The 12,027-nt window shown below is 38.5% G+C and overlaps 1 non-coding gene and 1 pseudogene across 1 annotated transcript; both read left to right on the top strand.

Annotated features, from left to right (window-relative positions):
• Positions 1-2,322: 2,322 nt before the first annotated feature.
• Gm25078 lies at positions 2,323-2,429 on the top strand. Its single transcript, XR_003953135.1, has one exon. It is a non-coding gene; the product is annotated as a U6 spliceosomal RNA (small nuclear RNA).
• Positions 2,430-11,242: 8,813 nt separating this feature from the next.
• Positions 11,243-11,552, top strand: Gm14652 (annotated as a pseudogene).
• Positions 11,553-12,027: the final 475 nt, after the last annotated feature.

Here is a 12,027-nt window from a genome sequence, read left to right as displayed (position 1 = left end):
ATGTGGCTGCCCTTGTATTTGGAACATAGATATTCAGAATTGAGGGTTCATCTTGGAAGATTTTACCTTTGATGTGTATGAAGTGCCCCTTCTTGTCTTTTTTGATGACTTTGGGTTGGAAGTCAATCTTATTAGATATTAGTCTGGCTACTCCAGCTTGTTTCTTCATACCATTTGCTTGGAAAATTGTTTTCCAGCCTTTCATTCTGAGGTAGTGTCCTTCTTTTTCTCTGAGATGAGTTTCCTGTAAGCAGCAAAATGTTGGGTCTTGTTTCTGTAGGCAGTTTGTTAGTCTATGTCTTTTTATTGGGTAGTTGAGTCCATTGATATTAAGAGATACTAAGGAAAAGTAATTGTTGCTTCTGTTATTTTTGTTGTTAAACTTGGCATTCTGTTCTTGTGGCTGTCTTCTTTTAGGTTTTTTGAGGGATTACCTTCTTTTTTTTTACTAGGGCATGATTTCAGTCCTTGTATTGGTTTTTATCTGTTATGATCCTTTGAAGGGCTCAATTCGTGGAAAGATAATGTGTGAATTTGGTTTTGTAGTGGAATACTTTGGTTTCTCCATCTATGGTAATTGAGAGTTTGGCTGAGTATAGTAGCCTGGGCTGGTATTTGTGTTCTCTTAGTGTCTGTATAACATCCGTCCAGGCTCTTCTTGCTTTCATAGTCTCTGGTGAAAAATCTGGTGTAATTCTGATAGGCTTGCCTTTATATGTTACTTGACCTTTTCCCTTACTGCTTTTAATATTCTATGTTTATTTAGTGCATTTTTTTTTGTTTTGATTATTATGTGTCGGGAGGAATTTCTTTTCTGGTCCAGTCTATTTGGAGTTCTGTAGGCTTCTTGTATGATCATGGGCATGTCTTTCTTTAAATTTGGGAAGTTTTCTTCTATAACTTTGTTGAAGATATTTCCTGGCCCTTTAAGTTGAAAATCTTCATTGTCATCCACTCCTATTATCTGTAGGTTTGGTCTTCTCATTGTGTCCTGGATTTCCTGGATATTTTGAGTTAGGATCTTTTTGCATTTTCCATTTTCTTTGATTGTTGTGCTGATATTCTATGGAATCTTCTGCACCTGAGATTCTCTATTCCATCCCTTGTATTCTGTTGCTGATGCTCAAATCTATGGTTCCAGATTTCTTTCCTAGGGTTTCTATCTCTAGTGTTGCCTCACTTTGGGTTTTCTTTATTGTGTCTACTTACCTTTTTAGGTCTAGTATGGTTTTATTCATTTCCATCACCTGTTTGGATGTGTTTTCCTGTTTTTCTTTAAGGACTTCTACCTGTTTGGTTGTGCTTTCCTGTTTTTCTTTAAGGACTTGTAACTCTTTAGCAGTGTTCTCCTGTATTTCTTTACGTGAGTTATTAAAGTCCTTCTTGATGTCCTCTACCATCATCATGAACTATGCCTTTAAATCTAGGTCTACCTTTTTGGGTGTGTTGTGGTGCCCTGGACTGGGCGAATTCGGAGTGCTGGGTTCTGATGATGGTGAGTGGTCTTGTTTTCTCTTAGTAAGATTCTTACGTTTACCTTTCGCCATCTGGTAACCTCTGGAGTTAGTTGTTATAGTTGTCTCTGTTCAGAGATTGTTCTGAGATGATTCTGTTACTGTCTATCAGCAAACCTGGGAGACTAGCTCTCTCCTCTGAGTTTCAGTGTTCAGAGCACTCTCTGCTGGCAAGCTCTCCTCTTACAGGGAAGGTGCACAGATATCTGGCATTTGGACCTCCTCCTGGGCTAAGATGAAGGCCCAAAACAGGACCTTTCCCAGAAGCTGTGTTGCTTTGGCAGGTCACAGAAGCTGTCAGCTTCTGTGGTGCACACTCTCATCTGTGTAGACTAAGTTCCTAAGTTCGGTGGAGTCCAGGAAACAAGATGGCTCTTGCCCCTCCTGAGGCAAAGGCCTCCCGAGCTGGGCGGACACCTGTCCTCTGGCCAGGAGGGTGGCTGGATGTCTAGAGCCCGAAAAGGGTGCTGCCTCAGAGAATCTGTGGCTCCCGCCTGCCCCAGAAGCTGTCAGATTCTGTGGTGCATACTCTCGCCTTTGCAGACTAAGTTCCTAAGTTAAGTGGAGTCCCGGAACCAAAATGGCACCCACTGCTCCTTTGCCAAAGGGCTCCCGGGCAGGGTGGATAACTATCCTCTGGCCTGGAGGGTGGTCGATGTCTGGACCCCAAAAAGGACGCTGCCTCAGAGGCTCTTGGCTCCCACCTGTCCCAGAATTTGTCAGCTTCTGTGGTGCACACTCTCACATGTGCAGACTAAGTTCCTAAGTTCGGTGGAGTCCGATATTTTTTTTTTAAAGTTAATCATTCGTTCTCGCTTCGGCAGCACATATACTAAAATTGGAACTATACAGAGAAGATTAGCGTGGCCCCAGCACAAAAATGGCATGCAAAATCATGAAGCATTTCATATATTTCCAACACAACTGGGAGTGCCTTCAGCCAGCAGTAGCCCCACCTGACCAGGTTCCTTCAGGTCAGCACCAGTGCCTGGAAACTTTGGGCTTAAACTCGATGGACAGTCTTACAGTCCCCAGAAGACTCTCCACTCCCCAGGCACCCTAGCATACCCAGGATCTTAGGATCTCTGGTAAGTGGAACACAACATCTGTTTCAACAAAACTGGGAGTACTTAGGGCTAGCAGGAGCAGAGAAACAGGACAACCATCAGACCAGTGGCTGAGGTTCCTTCCAGTCGGAGCTGGTCTACTGGTTTCTATCTCAGCAGACAGCTCCATGGTTCCAGAGAAGGTACCACTTCCAGACATTCTAACACACCCAGGACCTTAGGATCCCAAGATCGCAGAATCCCAGGAGCTTGGTCACACAAGGACCCTTAGGTCTCAGAGGAAGCTGGGCTGCCAAGAACTCTGACACATACAGAATCTCAGCATCACAGGATCCCAGAATCACAGGATCATAGAGAAAGCTAGACTCTGGAGACTTCTGAAACAACCAGGATTACAGGAAGGACAGGCTCTAATCAGATACTATCCAGGACAGGGAGCACTTGAGAAAATCAGATGGCAGGAGGCAAGCATAAGAAGAGAAGCAACAGAAAGCAAGATTATTTGGCATCGTCAGAAACAAACTCTCCCACCATAGCGAGTCCTGGATACACCATTGCTCAAGAAAAGCAAGATATGGATCTAAAGTCACTTCTCATGATGTTGATGGAGGACTATAAGAAGGATATAAATAACTCCATTAAAGAAATACAGGAGAACACAGGTTATCAGGTAGAAGCTCTTAAAGAAGAAACACAAAAACCCCTTAAAGAATTAAAGGAAAAGACATCCAAGTGGGTGAAAGAATTGATCAAAACCATCCAGGATCTAAAAGGAGAAGTAGAAACAATAAAGAAATCGCAAAATCACAAAGGGAGAAAACTCTGGAGATAGAAATGCTAGGAAAGAAGTCAGGAACCATACATGCAAGCATCACCAACAGAATAAAAGAGATAGAAGAGAGAATCTCATTTGCAAAATATACCATAGAAAACATTGACACAACAATCAAAGAAAATGAGAAATTCAAAAAGATCCAAACCTAACACATCAATGAAATCCAGGACACAATGAGAAGACCAAACCTAAGGATAATAGGTATAGACAAGAAGGAAACTTGTCTTAAAGGAAAGTGAATATCCAACTTAAAGGAAAGTGAATATCTTCAACAAAATTATAGAAGAAAACCTCCCCAACCTAAAGAAAGAGATGCCCATAAATATACAAGGTGTCTACAGAACTCCAAATAAACTAGACCAGCAAAGAAATTCCTCCAGTCATATAATAATTAAAACACCAAATGCACAAAACAAAGAAAGAATATTAAAATCAGTAAGGGGAAAAAAACCCAGAAGATCCTGGGCAGAAGTCACACAGACCCAAAGAGAACACAAATACCAACTCAGGCTACTAAACCCAGCAAAACTCTCAATTACCAAAGATGGAGAAACCAATGTATTCCATGAGAAAACCAAATTTACAAAATATCTTTCTACAAATCCAGCCATTCAAAGGATAATTAAGGGAAAACTCCAAAACAAAGAGGGAAACTAAGGTCTAGAAAAAGCAAGAAAGTAATCTTTCAACAAACCTAAAGAAGATAGCCACATGAACAGAATTCCAACTCTGAGGGTTAGGTGCATCATCTCTGACCAAATCCAAACCCTACAGTCCTCTGCTTTATATGTGTTAGGGACCTCATATCAGCTTGTATATGCTACCAGGTTGGTGGTCCAGTGTCTGAGAGATCTCAGGGGTCCAGGTAAATTGATATGCTGGTCCCCCTACAGGGTCACTCTCCTCCTCAGCTTCTTCTAGCATTTCTCTAATTCAACCACAGGGTCAGCAGTTTCTGTAAGTTGGTGGAGTGCAAATATTTGCATCTGACTCTTTCAGATGTTTGTTATGTCTTTTGGGGGGCAGTCATGTGAGGTCCCTTTTTTTGTGAGCACACTATAGCCTCAGTAGTAGTATCAGGCTTTGGGACTGCCCCTGTGGCTGGATCCAACTTTGGGCCCATCACTGGACCATCTTTTCCTTAGACTCATCTTCATTTTCATCCCTGCAGTTCTTTCAGAGAGGAACAATTATGGGTCAGAGTTTTGACTGTGGTACAGGAACCCCATCTCTCACTTGATGTCCTTTCTTCCTTCTGGAGGTGGTCTCTACAAGTTCCCTCTCCCCAATGTAGGGCATTTCATCTAAGGTCCCTCCCTTTGAGTCCTGAGAGTCCCTCACCTCCCAGGTCTCTGATATATTCTGGAAGGTCTCACTAACCTCCCACCTCCTGAGTTTGCCTGTTTCCATTTTTTCTGGTGGCCCGTAGGGCTTCCATTTGCCTGCAAAAATCAGGATGCCCTTGTTCCTAATAACTGAGCAGTATTCCATTTTCTGTATCTATTCTTCTGTCATTAGACATCTAGGCTGTTTCCACATTCTGGCTATTACAAATAAGGTCACTATGAACATAGTGGAACATGTGCTCCTGTAGAATAGATTTTTTATGTATATTCCTAAGAGTGGTATTGTTGAGTCTTCAGGCAGATCAATTTCCAATTTTCTGAGGAACCTCCAGATTGATTTCCTGAGTGGCTGTACCAGTTTGTAATCCCACGAGCAATGGAAGAGTGTTCCTCTTTCTCCACATCCTCTCCAACATATGTTGTCACCTGTGGTTTTGATCTTAGCCATTCTGACTGGTGTGAGGTGGAATCTCAGGGACATTTTGATGTGCATTTCTCTGATCATTAAAGACTTTGAACATTTCTTTAGATGCTACTCAGACATTTGAGATTCCTTTGTTATGAATTTATGGTTTAGTTCTATACCCCATTTTTTGTTTGGGATGTTTGAGTATTTTGGTGGTAACCTTAGCCATTTTTATGGGTTTAAGATGGATCTTTAGAGATGTTTTGATTTTTATTTCCCTGATGGCTAAGAACTTTTAAACATTCCTTTAAGTGCTTCTCAGCCATTTGGTATACCTTTTTAAATTCTTCACCCTATTCTTTAATTGGGTTATTTGTCTCGTTGGTGTCTAACTTCTTGAGTTCTTTATAAATTTTGGATGTTAGCCCTCTGTGAGATGTAGAGTTGATAAAGATCCTTTCCCAATTTACAGGCTATGAATTTGTCCCGTTACCAGTGTACTATGAGAAGTTCTACCCAGCAGCTGATTCAGACAGATGCAGGCAACCACAATGAACAAGTTGATAGTGCTTGTGTACTATTATGGAAGAATAGGAGGAAGGATTGTGGATCCAGAAGGGTATAAGAACTCCACAGGAAGTTAAAAAAAAGTCAACTAATTTGTACCCTAGGGGCTCTCAGAGTCTGAACCACTAACCAAAGAGCATACATGGGCTGGACCTAGGGCTCCCCTCACACACAATGCAGATATGCAGCTTGGTCTTCACGTGTGTCCAGAACAACTGGAATGGAGATTATTCCAAAAGCTGTTGCCTGGAAGTGGAACATGTTCCTCAACCTGGGCTGCTTTGTCTGGCCTCTGTGGGAAATGATATACCTAGCCTTTCAGAGACTTGAAGTGCCAGGGTGTGGGGATACATGGGGAGGGGGGCACATGCTCACAGGAGAAACAGAGGGAGGAATGGGGGAAGGATTATTATGGGATGAGTGATTGTGATGAGAGGGATGGTAAGTGAATAAGTAAATAATGAAATAAAAATTAGTTTAAAATATAAAAATATTGATAAAATTTGTCCTAATAGACAATAAAAACCAAGGATATCATTGAAAAAGCTATCATGTGTGTTTGTTCTTATTCTTAAGTTCTTTTGAGCAGAATAGGTGAGATATGTTGAGAACTAGAGCTTTAAAATTCTCTATAGGAAAAATTAGTAGAATTCAATGTTTTGTTGAATATGTAAGAAGAATTCTGGTATAACCAGTACTTTTTATATCATACCAACATGTATCGATGACACCATAAATAAAAAAATAAGAAACTATGAATTTATTTGAGTACAGATGATATAAATATTTAAAATATTTTATGATATGAACGCATAAGAGGAGCTATTTTATGGGATGAAGAGGACAGAAAAGAGTAGGATACAAAGGCATGTGTTATGAATGGAAACGAGCAAAGTAGCATCATATGCAGGCATGAAAGTTTCCTAATGAAGCCTATTACAATGAAAATAAAAGACTAATTAAAAATATGTTTGCTCATTAGAAGTCTATGAGCAAAGGCTATAGGATACATAGTGATATTTCTGATTCTTAAATTCTTTGCTCCTCTTAAAGCAATGTTTATTACTAATTACTTCTTCACATTATATTGTGCCCTACTAAGCAAAATGAGAAGTAATATCAAACCACTTATCTTTTGAGGTAAAATCAGAAGATTTTTTGAGAAAAAGCAGATTTTTTTTTCAACCAGGAAAAAAAAAAAGCACAGAATGCCAGAAAACGTGGCCCTTACTATAAGCAGCTTTATATAAAGGCAGCAATTTTATTCCAATGGCAGACTAAGAAAAGATAGAAAATGATAACTTTTATTTTCCATAATTGTAGAAAAAGATGCTCATAATTCACCCTTGAGGATTTCAAAACAGTTCTCTGCCTTCAGATGAATTCTGTAATTTCTTCCAGCTCTAGAGCACAGTGGTTATCTCTACCCATTTTTCTACAATAAAGAAACTATGAGCTGCTCATTTAAAAATATCTGTCACCACAATGTTAATGTCTTTGGTTCATGTGTTTTGTAGAAGATCAAATATTAATTTTAGGAGAAATTATAAAATAAAGAATAAAGAAAATATAAAATAAAGAATACACACACACACACACACACACACATATATATATATATATATATATATATATATATATATATATACCCTCATGCACAAAGAAGTAACTGTAAACTGAAAAACAAGGTGAACTTACAAATGCAAACTGTGAATAAGTAAATAAATACAAATCAGTATATGATTAGAAAAATTGCATATATTCAAAAATAGATAAAATGAGGTACACATCAATCTACTCATTGATTATCCTGTTGATAACATGTTATTTTAACAGTTTCTGCTCTGGAAAATTCACTTAAATAAAATAGTTTAAATGAATAAATAATCTCATTTAGTAATTACATATGAATTAAAATTTTTTATTACCAAATACTACACCAAACAATAAAAGTTTTGGAGCTATTTAATTCATTTTATGTTTATAGTAGCAGTCAAAGAAATATGATCACAATTAAATTCCATAATATATTTTGTTTTATATTTCTTCTCTATGATGTCGAACTTTAAACATGTCTACATTGTACTTGATACAACTTGAGCGTCATCGTCATTATCATCAATAACTTCAAATTCACCCATAATACAATAGGTAGATGTGCAACTTCTTTCTAAGAAAAAACATATCTTTCTTAATTAGTTGTGGACATAGAAATTACATATAAATAATGAGAAGAATTTTAATTCATCAACATGGCTGCTCTGGCAAGGGATAATATCCAAAAGTATGAAGAGGCTGAAATACAGACATGTCGTTGATTACAGTATGATCACAGTAGTGAGTGTGGTGAATAGGAGTGTGTATATGTGTGTTATGTGGGTATTGTGGCTTCATCAGGACAGAGACAATTTACAGAAAGAAAAATCTAGAAACAGGTGAAGATGAAATGAGTCAGAGAATGAGTAGAAGCCAGAAGATTAGAACATATTGCCAAAGTTAGTATGAGACCAGCATAGTAATTCAGTCAAAATCCCAGAGAAGCTGGATTGCATCAGTCAGCTTGGAATATTAGATTGTATGGAAGCGAGCATCTTCAAGGATTAGGTCTAGCGATAGAAGAGAAAGAAATGCTCTAGCCATCCAATGCCATGTATTCACACAGCATGGGAGCAGCTCTCATTTAATCTCTTCATCTGAGAAAATAACAGTGACATTTAACAAAACAATAGGAAAAAGTTGTTACCTAAGTAAAGATAATTTCAATAAAGTTTTGAAAGGCTAGTAATGAAGCAAAACATAGTTATTTTTGTTTGTTTGTTTGTTTGTTCGTTTGTTTTTGTTTTTGTTTTGTTTTGTTTTGTTTTAGAAATTACAGCCAGGAAAAAAATGTAGTGTACAAGTTTGATGCTTTCATTATATTCTAGATGGTATGTGTAATTTCACCTCTGTGTGAGCACAGTCAAAGCATCTTTCCTTATCTTATGTGAGCCTTTTCTACTGAGTTCTTTATTTTTCTTTTGATAGTTGTTTAGTGTTGACATGCATATTATCTATAGACCACATATTTTGGATTATATTGCCAAAATTCAGGGACCAACCATCCTGTAATTAACATACTTATACACAATATCTATAGCCAAATCTCCCCAAAGAATACAAAATATTGTTTCACAGTTTGTGTAAGACAGTTTTCCCCATTGCAATTACCATAAAACTTCAACCTTGCTCCTTGTATTTTGATACTGTATCAAGTAAATAAAGGATTGGAACAAAAGAATGGAAAAAGAAAACACTAATGATTTAAATGTAGCTATTAAGCTAGTGTATGAAAATGCCCAGCAACAAAAAATATGTGTAATACTTCTCTCTAGAAAAATTACAAATGTTTATCAATATCATTTGCTTAATGTTCATTTTTTACTCAATGTTATCAAATTTTATCTATATGAATGTACACATAAGTTTTCTTAAATTATGCAAATTTATTTTATCTATATCTCGGTAATTTGCACAAAACTGAATGTGGTATTTAAGTAAAAGCATAACTTTAGATTTGTAGATTGTTTATTCAGAGTGTCTATGTGTTGTGATGATCATACAACATTCAATTGCAGAAGATTTCATACATATCTCTTCTTAAATTTAGAGAAACTAAGGTGATCTATCCCGTCCCGCGGGATTCAGTTATTCGTGGGTGCGAGGGGAACCGCAAACCTGGAAGGAGATGGGAGGAAGAAAAAGAAGAGTAGGAGACCAGGAAGGGTACCTATCAAGGTCTCGTTTATTATGCTGAGGTGCCTTCTTTTTAAAGCATACATCGCGGGAAATAGGGGAGGGGTTGAGGGAGAATTATACAAAGAACAAAGGAGTGGGCATCTGCTGATATGGGGGCCAAAGTCAGGCGCCAGGCAGCCGGCACTCTGGATCTTATCTCTGGAACATCGATCTTCCTTGACAGCCTTGGGGGTCAGGCTGGGCTCAGGCGTAACTCATGTCCTTGGATGGCATGGGAACTCAGGAAGAGATAGGGAAGAGAGGACTATAATACAGCTTTTACAGCCTCAGGTGCCAAGAAAGGAATAGGGGGGAAGGGGGTGATAACCAGCTCTTAGCACAAGGCCATTTGGCCTGTTAGGGAGATTGTGAAGGGCTCACTTTCTCATGGGATGGTCTCTGACAGTGATCTGCAGGTAAGCTTTTATATTACATTATGTCTAGACCTAAACCAAGCACTACTCATTGATCCTTGTCTGAACCTAGATTTTCCCTGTTTCTTATTTCAATCTTATTATCAATTCAATTCTGCCTTTGAAACTTTTAAGATAAAAGTTCATTTGTTCATATGGTGGTGGTACACGTGAAGATGTCAGAGAAACTGTTCTTTCCATCATACAGGTCCATGAGTTCAAACTGAGGTTGTATGTCATGGTATCCATTATTTGGTTGAAGGACATCTAGGTTGCCTCCAGTTCCTGGCTATTACAAATATGTCTGCTATAAACATAGATATGGCGGAGCATCCTTTGGGTATATGCTTCAGCATGCATTTCCTGTGTGTGTGTGTGTGTGTGTGTGTGTGTGTCTGTACCAACATTTGATATGCTTTATTGAAAGGTGACAAATAGAACAGATAAATAGAGTGGGGACTGTGTGGGGAACATGTACAGAATGACTATACAGGTGAGGTGCAGAAACCCCTACTGGGAAATCCACTTCCTTGGGAACTGACCATTTCTTTGTGTATTCACCAGCTCAACTGACATCAATCAATGGGGAGTTTACTTTGCAAGACTCAGCAGCTAGATTCCAGATTACACAGAGTGACTAACTGCCAAATCATAAAATTTCTTCTCTTGTGGTTTTTGTCACGAAGCAGTTTTTAAGTAGATCTCTCTAAGAAGGACAATCCACACCTTTTCAGACAGCCAGTGGAACATCTAAATTTTAATCTATATAATCTAAAAAGTAGTTATGGTCCTCTATTTTACAAATTCATTGTGCTACATACATAAATATACAACAAGCAAAACAACCTTCATAATAAGATAGCCTAGGTCCGAGCTACTTGTCATCATTGTGTCACTGACAGTTTTGTGTCTTATGATGTTTCTGAAAATAGGGACAGTACTATCATGTTTTATAAGCTTTGGTGACAGTTGTTGGTTTTGTATAAGGACTGCATTTCGCCCATTACAGTCTTGTTTTTGGCTTCTCAAGTTCTTTGAAGGGAAGGAAAGTAGAGCACAAAATCTAGGAGCAGCCCACTTTCTGAGCCACATGCAGCCAAGCTCCAGAACTCTTGGAAGCAGGGTGAGCATCCAGGGAGGATTGAAAAGACACACAGCTCCTCAGCATCAATTAAACCGTTCCTCAAACATCTGCCACGTTGTACAGGGTACAACCATGCTCACTCTCTGATTAACCTTTAATTCACTCAACTAGTACATTTCTTCAAGCCAAAAGCATATGAGTGCTTAATACTGGGGAGAAAGCGAATAGAGCAAGCTATGGATCTGGTGAAAAGCCATTTGATATATGCAGTTAGAGAGGAAGTAGAGGTTCTGAAGGAAAAGATCAAAAAAACTAATATAGAAAAACTCCCAGCTGGAGCAGGACAACAAGCTATTGAAGACACTGGCCAGTCCAGAGCAGCTTGCCCACTTTCAGGCCCAGCTGCAGACTGGCTCCTCTCTGGCCACCACAAAGGCACAGGCAACCACACAGCCCCCTGTATATGCATAGCCAGCATCCCGGGCTCAAGATCAACCACATAGCCTGCTATGCCCCAACAGAACTGGCTGCTGCTGTCTGAACTGAACAGACCGAAGAAATGTGCTAGCAGCCACCCCCACAGTCACCCATTTCATTGCTGTTTATGAAAGAGACGTGAGACACACAGCATACACTGCCTTATCACATTATTTTCCATATTTTATTTACTTCACTCAGAAAAAGAAAAATATGTAAAGTTCTATGTCTCAGAATCATGTAAGTCATTTTCATATATTTCAATCAGTTAAACATTAAATAAAACTGTGTCTTATTGAATTGAAATTAGTTGCCAATAGTACATTAAATATGCATTTAAAATTCTGTAATATTTTCCTCTGTATTAGAAAATAAACCACAGTGTCCTCAATTCATGAATTCAATAAAACAGAAAGATGCAATTTGATTGGAAATAGGTATTTTTTCTTTTATTTTGTAAAAAAATACTTTTCATACAATATATTCTAATTAAGGTTTTCTATCCTCCAATTACTCTAAGATGCTCCCCATCCTACCTCCCAGT

This window comes from Mus musculus, chromosome X (genome assembly GCF_000001635.26).
Source record: "Mus musculus strain C57BL/6J chromosome X, GRCm38.p6 C57BL/6J".
Lineage (NCBI taxonomy): Eukaryota > Metazoa > Chordata > Mammalia > Rodentia > Muridae > Mus > Mus musculus.
Note: the sequence above shows the minus strand (reverse complement) of the source record. Positions and strands in the feature narration are given on the sequence as shown.